At 36.7% G+C, this 16,477-nt stretch overlaps 1 non-coding gene across 1 annotated transcript; it reads right to left on the bottom strand.

Annotated features, from left to right (window-relative positions):
• Nucleotides 1-1,949: 1,949 nt before the first annotated feature.
• Nucleotides 1,950-2,061, bottom strand: LOC116274375. The gene has a single exon (XR_004182998.1). It is a non-coding gene; the product is annotated as a small nucleolar RNA ACA64 (small nucleolar RNA).
• Between the last annotated feature and the right edge of the window lie 14,416 nt (nucleotides 2,062-16,477).

The raw sequence follows: 16,477 nt of genomic DNA on the forward strand, positions 1-16,477 counted from the left end.
TTAATAAGATAAATTTTAAAAATAAAGCTATTTTCAGTTCTCATGAGGTTTACCCTACACAACCCTCTTCGAGAAAATTCTTGGGGGAAGTACTCAGGCAAGAAGAGAAACTATTTCTAGCAGAAACACACAGACACAGACATGCACACACATGAAATGTGCATGAAATAAGTACATGAAATTAGGAATGAGTAAATAATTCTGTCAAGTTTATTGTCTAAAGAAGCAAAGACAGTATGTATTGCCTAGAGAAGTGAAGATGATACATATCTGAGGCTACTGAGGTATCTTCAATTACTATATGGGTATAGGGGAAGAGAGTAACTAATAAATTTAAAATGATATTTTAATATACACTTATAAGTTAAACATAATTAATCGAAGGCTAAAAATAGAGCATATATCAAGAAGAAATCATAGAGGAGATAAACACATAATAGATTTAGCACTGAATGACAATGCAAATGCATTTCTAAGAGGGAAATTAATAAGCATTCAATTTAAAAAGTTGGACAAAGCAAACAGAAGAAGAAAACCAATGAAGCAAGCGGGGAGCCAATCATGATTAAAGAATATATCAGCATGCAATCCCCAGGGGCAGAGATTTTAGTCTGCTCTGTCCATTGCTAAATCTGGGTGCCTAGAACAGTGCCAAGCAAATGGCAGGTGGCTCAATCAATATTTAATAAGTAAATGAATAAGTAAACCCAATAATATATAAAGAATATTAGCAAAAAATGTATTTTTAAAGGATTCATATGGTAAAGATATCTTTGGCAAGACATATAGAACACAATAAAAGAGAATATAAAATCAATATGATACAGAAAAATGTAATGAATATACGTACAGTAAGGGTTTAAAAATAATACAAATTTTATTATAGCAGCTATTCAGGAATACATTTGAATATATTTGAAATCTAGAAAGAAGAGAGACACTTGTAGAAAAATATAAAAGGCCAAAATTGGAGGAAGAAGAGTAAAAACCCCAAATAGACCAATAATCATTAGATAAATTGAAAGGGTAATTTCAGGCTTTCCTCAAACGATGCCTCAAGTCCAAATAGCTTCATAGTTGAGTTCTTCCATACTTTCAAGGGATAGATGGTTCCTAACTTATAAAAGACTTTTTAGAAAACTAAAAAAAAGGTTTTAGAAAACTAAAGTTTTGATGAGGCTAATATATATTGAATAAAGAAAATGCAAAATAAGACATTTATAGATTCCTGTTATCTATCACCACATATAAGACTAATCATATAACTATATTTTGTAGTTTGCAGTGTGCATTTTATGTTTTAAATTTAAAACTAAATTGTATTGTATATATTTATGGTATACTGGGGGCACACAAAGGTAGTAAAATGGTTACTATAGTGAAGCAAATTAACACATCCATCATCTCAAATGTTTACCCCACCCCCTTGTTTTTCATTGTCAAGAGCAGCTAAAAGCCACTTATTTTGCAAAAATTCTAAATACTGTACAATATTATTACCTATAGCCCTCATGTTGTACATTAGGTTTCTAGACTTATTCATCTTACATATCTACTGTTTTGTATCCTCTGATTTACGTCTTTTCATTGTTGTATTCTCTGTCTTTGTATATTTGACTCTTTAAAGAAATGATTCCACAAAGATTTGTTATCATATAGTATTTTTCTCTTTATGTCTGGCTTAATTCACTTAGCATAATGTCCTCCAAGTCCATCCATGTTTTAGCAAATGATAGGATTTCCTTTTCTATTATTATTATTATTTTTTAGACAAACAGCTTTATTTGAAAGGGGGAACAGCCAAGTCCCCCCGACCCCGTGGTCCCGACAACGTCAGTGTCAGGCGTGGGAGGACCAGTGTCCTGAGGAGAGAAGACAGGGTTAGTTAGGGGTCGGTAGCCGGGGTCAGAAGTCAGGGGCCAGACCATGCGAGCTACCGCACCCGTGGCGCCTGTCTGGGCCTGGGTTTCCCCGCGGCACGTGGAGCAGCGCGCAGTGAGGCTCTGGGCGCCGAATCTCACCCGTGGCCACGGCCAAAGCCGAGGGTGTTTTTCAACCAACGCCGGGGATTTCCTTTTCTAAAGCTGAATAATATTCAGTTGTGTGTGTGTGTATGTTATAGTTTTTGATTTATTTATCTGCCAAATAATTATTGCAATCCATGTAACTGTTTTAATTGCTGCAAAAGATTCATTTACTAAATTTCAATGTAATTTTTGGTATAAACTCAGAAAATCAGTGGTAGAATGAAACTTCCCTAACCTAATAAAGATCATATAATTAAAACTTACAACAATTTCATATTTAATAAAAAATTTAAACCACATTGCTTCAGGTTTGTGAATCAGATAATGTCTTTTATAATCACTCTTGTTTAACATAGTACTGAATTTCCTGACTAATGCTACAAGAAAAAAGAAGAAATAAGAAATGTAAAGATTAGAAGAGGACAAATACAATTTAGGATTCGAGTAAGATGGTCATCTATATAGGAAATCCAGCATACTCCCAAGATGAAATATTAGACTTAGTTGAATAATTAGGCTATCTGATATAAAATCAATTTATAAAAATCAATAGTGTCCCTTTACCAACAATAATTATCTAGAAAATAGTATAAAACATATAACATTCAAATAGCAATAAAAATCTATATTTCCAGAAAAAGAAATCTGACAAAGATTGCAAAACACTTTTACAACAGAAGTATTAAGCTTCATTAATTGACCTAAAAACAAATTGAAAACAAATAGATTATAATATGTTCCTGGATTATTCAACTTAATTTACAAAGAAGCCAATAGTTTCCAGATTTCATCAATAAACTCAATGTAACCTTAATAAAAATCTTAACATTTTGATGAAAGTGAAACATTTATTCCAAAGCATAAGGAAAGATGAAAGAGCTATAGATAATACTTTTAAAAAGAAAAGTAATGAGAGCATTTCCTCTGGAAAGATATATTGCAAATTCATTGTAAAAAGAAAGAAAGAAAAAAAAAAAAACCATGAAAAACCTGATACCAAAACAAAAGAAATACATAGGCAAAAAAATAGGAAAAAGTAAATTAATAAAATAATACTGACTTGCTTAAAGTGATACTCATTTGCATATTATAATTCGATTTAAATCACAGAGGAAGGAAAACTGGCTAAATTTATGGGGAAAAAAATGCTTAATTCCTACCTTACACCATAAAAGAAAGTGCCACTCCATGGATTAAAGGCTTAAATGTGAAAGATAAATCTACATAACTAAAAAAAAAACAATTGGAGAACATCTTTATCACCTAGGAGTGATGAAGAACTTCTTAAACAAGATGGCAAAAGGAAAAACATAAAAGTAAAAATTGGTAATTGTGAATACTTAAAAATTAAGAACATCTGTTTAATGAAGGCTATTATTAATAAAGTTTATCATGGAAAATAGATAATAATAGTAGATATGTTTTTTCCAGTCTACCATAAAAAAAAAATTACTTGCAAAATCAAAAGTCAACATAAGATTAAAATTCAATATAAAAAGAATTCCTAAAAGTAAATAAAAATGAAGGGGGTAGGAGGTCCATTAAAAAGTCATTAAAAGCTGTGAATAAGGAATTAGAAGAAATGACAGTCAACAAATAACTATTATTAATAATAATACTAACATTTTTACTATTATTATGAAGACTTCTGGCCTGGAGAAGTAGAACACAAATTCAACAGTGTGTGGCCTTGAGAATGGAGTAGAGGTGGGAGTTGACATGAAAGAGTTGTCATCAGAGATATGTGGACCATTTTCAGCCGCTATGTATCTGAAGCTTCAGCCACGTCTCCATGGAGCTATAACTGGATAATAGGAAAACAGCAGATGATAATGAATAACCAAGAAGATGGTCCTTGTGGCCAACTGTGAGACATTTTCTGGGGCTTTTTAAGAAAAGGTTGGTGACAAAATTAGAAGGAATCTTTAGAAAAAGTTTAGAAGTATTGCAATAACCAATGGGAGAAAAACCAAATGAATGTCATCTGGGAGCTGTTATAAAACCGCCTTTTCATACTTTGGGACTAGCCTGGTAAATCAGAGCCTTAAGGATGAAATATCAGAGCCTAGATGCTGGTTCTATAAAGAGAAGTAGATCATGGTGGCTGCCATCTGAGGACGGAAAACCTTTACTGTCACTCTAATTAAAATAAAAATTATTACTATTCTTCCCAGTGAGCTTAAGTCAGAATACCGAGCGAACAGCTTCATCATGAATAGATAGAAATATTAATGCTTGATGGTGATGACAGTGATGAACCATGGGCAAATAAGAGCGCTCTGAGACTTGATGTTACCAAGGAAGTAAAGTAAATTGCCACTTTAGGAATTAGATTAAATTAATTGATTAATTCCTGCCACTTTGTTAGTAGATATTTTATTCTGATTTAACATGGCTAGTGTTCAGAAGCCTGGTATCTCAGAATTGACAAAGACCTTCAATTCCATTCAGCCCATCCATCATTTATAATGTTTATATGTATTTAATCAGATTATATGTCATCACATAAAATGTAAATTTACTCAATTGCTATTTGTTTTGTAGAAATTTACAAGCTGAGATAAACAACTCATAAGGAAATGTGAGGCATTCAAAATAGCCAAAACAATTTTGAAAATAACAAGGTTAGGGGATTTTCATTTTCCAATTTCAAAACTGACCATAAATCTATCAAGTCAAGATAATGTGGTACTGATATGTAGATGAACATAAATATCAACGGAATAGAAAAAAAGTTAAGAATCCAGAAATAAATCCATGCATTGGGTTGGTTGATTTTTGACAAGAACACCAAGATAATTAAATGGGGGAAGAATAGTGTTTTCAACAAATAGTGTGGAGCGATTGGATGTTTACATGCAAAAGAACGAAGTTTAACACTTACCTTACACCATGTACAAAAATCAACTCAAAATGGATCATTGACCTAAATGTAAAAGCTTAAAACTCATAGAAGAAAACATTACACTTCATAACTTTGGGTTGGAGAGTGATTTCTAAAATATGACACCAAAAACATGAGTGATTAAAGAAAAAATAAATTGAAAATATTTGTGCTGCAAATGATACCATAATGAAAGTGAAAAACAAACTCACTGAGAGAAAAATATTTATAATTATGTATCTGATAAGGGACTTTTGTTCATTATATATAAAGTGTTGTTACAATTCAACAATAAAAAGACAGACTAATTTGAAAATTGGTAAAATATTTGAATATCTGGCCGGGCACAGTGGCTCATGCCTGTAATCCCAGCACTTTGGGAGGCCAAGGGGGGTGGATCACGAGGTTAGGAGATCGAGACCATCCTGGCTAACACGGTGAAACCTGTCTCTAGTAAAAATACAAAAAAATTACCTGGGCGTGGTGGCAGGTGCCTGTAGTCCCAGCTACTCCGGAGGCTGAGGCAGGATAATGGCATGAACCCAGGAGGTGGAGCTTGCAGTGAGCCGAGATCATGCCACTGTACTCCAGCCTGGGCAACAGAGCAAGACCCTGTCTCAAAAAAAAAAAAAAAATTGAATATATATATATTTCTTGAAAATAGTTATACAAATAGATAATAATCACATGCAAATATACACAACATCATTACTTCTTAGAGCAATGCAAATCAAAGCCATAATGGCATGCCACTTCACACATCCAAGGATGGCTCCAGAAAAAGTTATATGTATTAGGATTTTTTAGTTGTTATCAATAATGAGTCAATAGTAAGTGCTGATAAGAGTATGAAGAAATTGGAACGTTCACACAATGTGGATGAGAGCGTAAAATGGTCACTTTGGAAAATATTTTAGCAGTTTTTCAAAAACTTAAATACAGTTACCACATAATCCAGCAATTCCACTTACAGTGTACACTGAAGGAAAGGGAAAACATATCCAGATAAAACTTGTACATGAATACTTACAGCAGCATTTTTATAACTGACAAAAAGTGGAAAAAATCCAACTATCCATCACCTATTGAATGAATATATGAAATGAAGTCATTCCGCATGATGGAACCTTATTCAACAGTGGGAAGGAATGAAGTACAGATACATGCCACAGCTTGGATAAACCTTGAAAATACTACGTGAAGTGAAAGAGGAAGTATCCACTAATGCTACACATTATTTGATTTTGTATATATAAAGTGTCCAGAACAGCAAATCTTTTGAGTCAGTTAGTAGATGAATGATTGTCTACACCTAGGGTTGAATGTGGGGAATGGGGAATAATTGTTAATGAGTATGGGGTTTGGATTTGGAGTGCTGGAACTGTTCTAAAATTATGTTGTGGTGATGGTTTCACAACTCTGCGATTACACGAAAACCCGAGAACTGTGTACTTTAAATGGGTGAATTTTATGGTACATAAATTGTCTCAATAAAGCTGTTTAAAAAGCAAGTCATCATTTTATCCTGCCTCTACCTGTTTGGGATCAGATGTGGTCATTTAATATAATATTTTCTATTCTTCCCAGTAAATGCCAATTGCACATGTAATATGCATGTCATTGGGATCATCATCCTAATCATTGATACATACTGTAAGTTAAAGTTAATGGCAAAGTTATTTTGTATGCTATTAATAGCCTTCCTTTATGGTATTCATGATTGCTTTTTGTCCATGTTCATTCCTATAGGTAAATCGTGCATCCACTTACTTGTCAGCACTTATTATAAGGCAGGCATTATATTGGATGATGAGTATCCATCTAAGAGAAGGTTTAATGCCTACTCGCTGCACTTAAGAGGAAGGCAGCCTGTTACGTGAGCTAGACAAAGAGATAAATCCTGGAAAAGTTGTATCTGTTAGGATTTTTTAATTGTCATCAATAGAAATAAACTCTCACTAACTTCCTTCAAAAAGAAACTTCAATGAAAACTATAGATTACTCACAGTACTGAAGGAAATTTGGAGTAACTAAGGCTTCTAAATGGACAAGAGCCAGAGAAGCTCCATGATAAAAGGCGGGAACCAATCAGTGTTGTTTTTGTCAGGCTGCCAGTGCTGGTATTAATCAGCCCTAACCATTCTCCATCCTGGTGTCTTTCCACTCAAAATCTCAATTTTCAAGAGAGTAAGCTCAATTGGCCTAGCTTTATCTCAACCCACCACTTGGCCAGAAGGAAGCAGGACACTCTGGATGGCAAACCACCTAAGAATGCACATCACAGAGAAAGAAAATCAGAAAAAGAGGGCATGAATTCTGAGCAGACACATAACAGAAAATTGCCACTAAAATAGCTCTATGTCGGAAAAATTTAGAAGTACATAGCATTAATACTGGAATAACCCCGAAGGGTTTAGGGTGTCTTCCTGTTGGAAGTGATGTTTTAACGGAAATATGAAAATAAATATCAGTATGAAGTAGGGAGCAGGGAGTGGGGTTGGGAAGTCATGAGGAATTTTAGCCCGATATTACTTCAGTAATATGAGTCAAGGCTTAGAGGCTTGAAAGCTCTAATTCATTAAAGAAATGGGAAATTAGTCACACCAAGTCCACAGGAGACTTTTGGATATGGGATTTGAATATGGCTAAAGAAGTGGGAACTGGAAACCTTATAAACATCTTTCATGCCTTTACTGTAACAAATTCTGAACTTTGGAATTCAGGAGAATCATCTGAGGATCCTCAAGCAGTAGGTGATATGATTAGATCTGCAATTCAGAAAGTCTGGCAATTGCGAAGAGTGGTTTGAGGGCTGGACAAGAGAGGCAGACTACTGAGGAGGTTATTTTTAAAAGTCCAGTGGAAACTTGAAAAGAAATAAGTCAGGGAGATGCAATGAGGATGCAAGAGAGGGGCCCTATATGAAAGCTGTAATGGAATGAAAGAGCCCAGGGCTGGATGAGTAATTGGATATGAATTGGAGAGAGAGTTTCAGAGAGAAAGGAAAGAGTCAAGACTGTCACCTGGATTTCTAGTCTGGGGGAGTTCTGTAATTTCTCAGGAAGACTTTTTGCTGTTAGGTTTACCATAGTAGCTCCAGATTCTCTAGTTTGTGACTGTCCTGTCTTTCAGATGACAGGATGGAGACAACAAGTCCCTCAGGCTTATCTCTGGGCACTCATGTTCGAAGAATCCCGATTCTGATCCTGTTGTGTTTGTTTTGGAGCCTCTGGAGTTTAGAAGTGAAAGCCTAAGCAGTCTCATTTCCTCTGTCACCACAAGGCTTTGTTGTAAAGGCTTCACTGCCTTAGTGCCCGAGGTCAGTTTAAAAGTTGCTGCAGTTTGGTCATTCGTGCAACCCTGAATCACTCTTTTCAAAGGCAAGATGGAACACTCTCAGGGCAATGCCAGCAAGGCTTATTACTTTAGATAGTGCGATCTGTCCTGGATGCACTCAAAATGTAGTATAACTTTGGTGCCCTGCCAGTGCAATGCAATTCAAACTCACACTCCAAATGGTAACTTCTCTCTTGCATTATGGATTCACTGATCCAGGAGTGCAATTTAAACTTTCTGATTAATTCAGGTGACCTTTTATCAAATGGAATCACCAGGTTAGAAGGGACACTAAGGGGTCATTTACTCTGACCCACCCTGTGTCCCTGGCAAGACTCAACATAAATTCATGGAGGAGGTTAAGTGCTTAGGCTTTTCTTTTCTTTTTGATCTTTTCTTTTCTTCTTTCCCAACCCTTCCCTTCTCTCTCTCCCTCTCTCTTTTTCTTTTTTTTTTTTTTTTGGACAGAGTTTTGCTCTGTCATCCAGGCTGGAGTGCAGTGGCACGATCTTGGCTCACTGCAACCTCCACCTCCTAGGTTAAAGCGATTCTCCTGCCTCAGTCTCCTGAGTAACTGGGATTACAGGCATGTACTACCAAACCTGGCTAATTTTTTTTTTTTCTTTTCTTTTTTTTAGTGGAGATGAAGTTTCATCATGTTGGCCAGGCTGGTCTCAAACTTCTGGCCCCTGGTGATCCACCCACCTCAGCCTCCCAAAGTGCTAGGACTACAGACGTGAGTCACTATGCCCGGCCTCAAAGAGCCTTCTGCTTATTGGAGCAGTCCCTAAAGGTGCTTAGTGTGAATCTTGCATAGCCAGGAAGGTCTTCTAAGGATAAAGTGTAGTTTGCTCCCTTGTACCAGTCACCTTCTTCTTGTTCTGGACTCATTAGAAGTAAGGGAATCTGCTTCTTGTCACTCACACACTTCTTCATCTACTTGAGAACTATTATTAATTCCTTATTTAGCCTTCTTTTCTGTAGGCTAAATAAACTCTGTTCCTTTAGCCTTTCCTCAGAGGGAATATTGGTCAAACCTTTAATCATTTTAGTTGCTATCTTCTGGACTGCCTCCAGAATTTTCACAGCACACTTTATTTGGAAGAGCTGAAAGGGAATGAAGTAGGGTAAAAATCGCATTAATTCAGATGCTGACAATTTGAAATTTGTGATAATTCAGATGGAGATTTTCCTAGCAAACACTTTCTTCATGGATTGTGCAAGTCTAAGGCAAGCCAAACCAGGAGCACGTGGAGTCTTAGGAAATATTCAAAATGCTCATGAGAGCTAGCATTTTCCCAAATGTATCCATGGTGTACTTTTCCACAGAGCCACTTGTAGGCCACATGCAGGCACTGTTGTTACCTGGTCATTTCAGCAAACTCCCAAAGGACCTACACTAAGCCACAATGCAAGATTAGAATGAGTTGTTGTTACTGTGACTACACAGTCTCTCCCCAGTGAGTGTGCTTATTGGGCCAATGGCCCAGTCTGATATTGTTCCAAAATTTGGGGCTGTAAGTCACCGTGATTTCTGTATGTATTCTAAAGTTACACAATTATATTTTAATTTGGTCTGGGGCTTTTCTCCAGATGAGAGCAAATACTCTTTCATGAATCTCCATGATCGTTTTTTACTTCTGCGTACAGAGGTTGAGATGGTCCATGTTTAACTTCAAAATGTGTTCATTTTCCAAGTCCAAATTATTCATTCATTTATGTATTGAATAAACATTTAGTAAATGTGCACTTTGTTCCTAGCACTATATTTTCAAAAAAGAGTAAGATGTGCCCCTATCTTCAAGGCTTCTTAGCTTGGGGTTGAGTATTATAATACAGTATCTTTGAGAGCACAGAGGAGGAGCAGTGCATGTTTGCCAGGGAGGCCAAGGAAAGCTTCATAACAGAGGGGACTTCTAGAGAGGTGACCATATCACAAAGGGAAACAGGACTTTTGCAGGTAGACAAAATGGAGAAAAGAGTATGTACAGTATCACAGAAGTCTGGGTACCTCATTATATGGAAACAATTTAATTAGATTTCACCTAAGCCTGCTATAATGACTGAATATTTTTGCTATGAAAATTCTAAAAAAGAAGTCTTACACCATTTGTATATAAATCTTAATGATTTTAAGAAGACAAAATAAGAATTCCACTACTGAGACACTCAATATGGTAGACAAGGAGATATAAAAATATTTTTGTTATTGGTGATAATGGGTAGTGATATGGTCTAGCTGTGTTCCCAACCGAATCTTACCTTGAATTGTAATAATCTCCACATATCAAGGGTGGGTCCAGGTGGAGATAATTGAATCATGGACCAATTTCCCCCATACTGTTCCTGCGGTAGTAAGCGTCACAATATCTGATGGTTTTATAAAGGGGAGTTCCCCTGGCAAGCTCTCTTGCTTTGCCTGCCACCATGTAAGACATGACTTTGCTCCTCTTTTGCCTTCTGTCATGAGTGTGAGGCCTCCCCAACCATGTGGAACTGTGAGTTAATTAAACCTCTTTCTTTTATAAATTACTGGGTATGTCTTTATTAGAAGCATAAGACTAGACTATTACAGATAGATTGGTAATGATGGGCAGGTTGGAGGATATATCACAAATATACGGCAACAATGGATTATCTGATTGCTAAGATTTAATTCCCAGTACTAGGTAGGGCTAGAAAATCACAGGCTTCACAAAATAGAGATAAGCTCTTTTCTCTAGGTATATTGAGAGATATCAGATTTCCTCCCAGTTAGGGAGATCCTAAGATAGCCCAGAAGCAGCTAATTCATAGCGACCCAGCTCGTCATAGCAGTTCAGGGAACTTCTATAAGTTCAGACAGTTCAGGGAACCTGAGAGGCCAGACGTATTTCTCTAGTGAAAGCCCTTCAAAAAAGTATGGACTAAAGGTTCCAAGTGGATTTATAATCTGCCTCTGTCCAGAGTTAAGGTTTATTTTCCATGAGTTTCAGCACGAGGATCTTTATCATCAACACAGCTCCTAATCTAATCAAGTGTATTATCACTCTCTGCTGGTGTGAAAATCAGGAGAGAGGGTCTCAGGACAAGAAAAAGAGCCACAGCAGTGATATTTGTGTTCTAATTCTGTCCCTTATTAACTGAGTGATCTTGAACCGGTGACATGACCTCTCTGTGTAATGTGTGGATAGCAATCGTATGTACTTCATTGGGTCACTGTGAGTTTTAAATGAGTTACCACATGCAATATGTTTAAGTCAGGATTGGCACACAGTGGATGCTGGATGTGTACTAGCCCTTATAGGATGGGTTTCTACCCAATGCCTAAGGGCAAATTACTCATGGCAGCTTTCCCTCATTCTTTCAAAATTAAGAACCACCATATGGGCACCATATACCACGTACTGTGTGCAACAGGTTAGACCAGTGCTTCTCAAACCTTCACGTGCCTGTTGTTCACTTGGGGGCCTTTTTCTAAAGCAGATACTGATTCAATAAGTCTGGGATAGAGGACCAAGATTCTTTAGTTCTTAAAGTTCCCAGATGATGCTAACACTACTGACCAGTGTACTAGATTTTATGTAGAATTAGTATAGATACTTGAATCATGGTTCTATTAGTGCATTTGGGTGGGTCTAAAAAAATATAGGCTTAAGTGCTGCTTCCAGGTGTAGACATCTGGGTTTGGTTACAATGGCAAATTTCATTTCTCTAAGAACTCTCTCACTTACAGCCTGTGTAATGTATTTGTACCCTATTGCTTGTGATTTATAACTCATAACTCTCTCATCAGTTACTCTTTAAATTCTTACACTAACTCCTTAATTAAGATAGAGTCAGAATACATCCTCTGATCAATTCACAGCCCTGACAAAACCTGGTACTTAGGGACAAGTTAAATTGATAAAGAGTTCCTTCTAGCATTGTTTCTCAAACTTCACCATTAATTGGAATCACCTGGAAGACTTTTTCAGTCACATACTGCAGGACTCCATCTCAGGAGGTTCTGATTCAGAAAGTCTAGGTTAAAGGCCGATAATTTACATTTCTAACAAGGGCCAAGGTGACGCTAATGCTGCTGGTTTGAAGACCATACTTGGAGAATCAAATGCCTTACAATAATGAGGTCTGCGTGCCTGTGAAGAGGAACTGACTGGGCAAGGGTGGCCAATCATACTTGATATCATCAGGTTCAAAAATAGCACAAATGTAATACACATGTAACCAACAGATTAAGGGAGTAGAGAGGAGGATAAATCCTATTTCATCAAAACCCACAGCAGCTGAAACCAGCTCACAGCATTCAAAGCCCTTATTTACTGTCAACAGAGAGGACCGCATGAAATTGAGGAAAATGATTATGTATAAAGGCCAATCCTGGTTTCTGTGTATTTCAAAATCAAATAATAATGAGGCCCAGACAATTTACAAATTTTTCACTGAAATGCACCACAAAATCATCCTAATTAGCATATCGTCATGCATCAAATGTTAACATTCACCTCTATCTCCTCCTGAAATCTTTTTCTGATAGCTTGAGGCAGAGGTGAATGTTTCCTCCCCTCGGTTGTGTGGTGTCCATACCACACTGGTAGTAGTTATAATTTTATGTTACCATTTACAGGATAACCATTCAAGTTTTTAGAGTTGAAACTCATAGAGGATAATGAACATGTCTTTTATTTCTGTGTTTTCCTTGTCTCTCACAGTGCATCTAACATATATTTTAGTATTGTATGTCTGCTTTCAGAAATTATAATAAAAATTGCTCTGCATTCAATACACCTGTTTCTGTTACAAAGTTCAGTGTTAAATATGTATAATAATTGGTAGAAGAAGGAAGTTGGCATGATGTCACTGTTAATACAGATATTATATCTACAGGAAAATAGTAGTTTCCCACATGAAATAACTTCAGTAACATGTTCAATTCATGTATGATGTAAAATTAATGTTTTTGAAAACTTCCGGGTAAAGATCTCAAAGCATGATTTATAAATAAGACATATCTAGACAATGGAATATTATACAACAGTGAAAAGCAGATATAACTAAAATTGATCCTCACTATGTATGGATCATGTAGTTGCAAAGTTGCCTACTTGCTAAAGTTTATTTGTAACTTCAAAATCACGTGGTCATTTGTGATAATGCACACAATAGTGAAAACATGAGTTGTGACATACACAGTCCCAGCTGGGGTCAAACAAGGAGATGCTGTGACTTTTTGCTTCAGCTCTCAGACTTTAAACAAATGACCTTTGCATGGTCTGTTTAGTGGCCTATTTTTCTCACTTTACTGTTTTTTGTAAGTGGTTTTGTTATTCAAAATAGACCCTAAGTGAATGCTCAAGTCCTGTCTAATGTTCCTCAGCACAATAAAACTGTGTTGCACCTTACAGAGAAAAAAATATGTGCTAAAAAGTTTTGTTTAGGTATGACTAATAGTATGGTTGGCCATGAGTTCAATTCTAATGAGTCAACAGTATATATCAAATAAGGTATCTTTAAATAGAAACACACAAAAAACAAGTTTATGCATTGATTGGTTGATGGAAATGTTGTAATCAGAGTTTCACAGGAACATAACCCTGTATTTCCCCTAAAAGCAATAGTTCAGTATTGGCTAATGCATTGTTCAGAGTGGCTTTATATAACATCATTATTGAATAATGAGAATTAACTGTATAGCAACTAGATAAATTTTAGTGACATAATTCTAAGCAAAAATAGCACATCCTAGAAGACTGTGTGGTCCCCTTCTTATACAATTCAAAAGCAACTGAAACAAAACAGTACAATGTTGAAAAAAAGTACTTTAATAAAGTGAGGAAACAGAACATTCAGGGTAGTGATTACCTCGTGAGGGTAGAAGGAACGGGACTGGGTAGAAGCAAATTGGGAGATATGAGGTATTAAGTGCTGGGTTCATGATTGTCATCTTTTAAATGTCTCTATGGTTTGTATACGGTTTATTTGGCCCTTCCAAGTCTCATGTTGAAATCTGATACTCAGTATTGCAGGTGGGGCCTATTGGGAGGCTTTTGGGTCATGGCGGTGAGTACCACATGAATGGCTTGGTGCCAATTATAAGTAAGTTCTTGCTCTGTTAGTTCCCTCAAGAGTTCTTTTGAGAGCTGATTGTTAAAAAGAGTCTGACACCTTCTTCCTCTCTCTTGCGTCCTCTCTTGCCATATGATCTCTGCACATACCAGCTCCTCTTCACCTTCCACCATGAGTGGAAGCAACCTGAGACCATCACCAGAAGCAGATGCTGGCCTCTTGCTTCTGCTTCTTCTACAGCCTGTGGAACCTTGAGCAAAAAAACAAAACAAAACAAAACAACAACAACATCTCTTCTTTTAAATAAGTTATCCTGCGTCAGATATTCCTTTATAGCAATACAAAAATGGACAATATCTAACTGAAATAAATTAACAAATTAAGAGAGGATAATTTATGAAAGATGACATGGGCCATAAACCAAGGATTCCAATTAAATTAATTAATTGCACTGATATCTACTGATACATATCTGTACATTTTACATACCTGCAAATATTTGTAGTGATTGAATGAATAAATAGATATCTTCTGTCCCATAGAGGTGGCTTTTGTCCCTCTAAATTGAGGCTTTCTCAATGAGACCCTGACTCTGCTATCTACATGAAGATTTGGAAGGCACCCTCCCACTGATGCTGTGAGTGCTCATACTTTACTAGCAACTGCATTACTCATGTCATTCCTGACAGTTCAGACACCTAATGTATGGATATGTCACTCACAGAAAGGTGTTCCATAGTGTGTAACAGCACCTAGGTACCATCATGGAATTCAGGTGCATCCCTGGCCCAAGCCATCAAAACTGCACACTGAAAGAAGGAAGAACAATTGTTCAAACTGAGATCAGAAATACAGACCAAAAAAAACCTAGATCTCGTGTGATTTAAAGCTGTAGTTTAGAATGAAAGCCAGCTTTAAAGCCAAGAATTCTATGGAAATGGGCAATATAAAGTGTCTGTAGTGTTGAGACAGATACAGAAAATGTAAATGTTTTTAAGTATGAGTTTACTGCTAGTTTGCCAGGATGGCTAAATCTAGAAAAACCTGAAACTAGTGTGATAGGATTTGAGGAAAGGCAAGTATTGTCAAGGCAACAAGGAGTGTACTCTCTTAAATGAGAAATCAAGGTATATTCTCACTGGAGGTTTGCCTTTGATGTATGAATGTTATATACCAGCAACCAGTTTGCTCATAGCGGTCGATAATTTAGGGTGATTTGTAGAATGCACCTTGCTGTATCATGCAAATGACACGACCTTCTCTGCCTGGGCTGCAATGGAGTAAGGCTGGTGGAACTGAAACAAATGCCTGATATTCAAGCAGCATTTAATCACACGTTTGGTTTGATTTACTAATGCTATTGTCTTTCCATTTTCTGTTAAGAAATTATTAGCAGGAAGTAACTCGGCCTGAACGCCACAATATGTTGGATCAATTTAAGAGACAATATAGATCACTGGGATTTCTTTTGTCAAACGGAACCATCAGACTTGCATATTAAAAAGTATATATTTCTGTTTCGAGTGTGTAAGTGATACATTGCTTACCATTATGCAAAAGGCCACCCAAGACGACAAGAGGAGAGATATGAATGGATGGCAGGGAAGGCATGATAAATATGTCATTGCATACAAAGCTTATATTAGACTCTGGGTATCTTGTTATGTTGTGAGGAGTTTCCCTCTTTTCCTTAGAAGGCGGCTTGCCAATTCAACATTGTCACCCATGAACTCAGTGAGAGTCCATCTTCTGCCCTTTACACACACATGCTATCACTAAAATATATTACAACTATAAATACCTACTCATATGGCAGTTCTTAAGTCTGGGCTTTTGACAAGCACTGTTTAAAAATCAAACTCAAGACACATTCTCTCTCCTTTTCATCCTCTAATGCATTTTTCATCATACTTGCTTTTCTCTGTCACATAGGGTCTGTTTTTGAGTGTCATGCCGTCTTTTGCTATCCAGTGCATGGACAGAACAGCTGAGTAATTATATCAATGTGACTGCAGTTTTACCTTTGGGGCCCTCTTGCTTCACTGGCACATAGGTGACTAAACCAGGATGGTGACATTCCTTGCTGATAGGAATTGACCATGTGACTCTATCAGCTGGCAGTACAGCAGGCAGCTGAGTCACACGGGATAACTTTACAGCTTAGCAGTGTGAGTCTGAGAAAGGC

Source organism: Papio anubis, chromosome 3, assembly GCF_008728515.1.
Source record: "Papio anubis isolate 15944 chromosome 3, Panubis1.0, whole genome shotgun sequence".
NCBI classification, from domain to species: domain Eukaryota; kingdom Metazoa; phylum Chordata; class Mammalia; order Primates; family Cercopithecidae; genus Papio; species Papio anubis.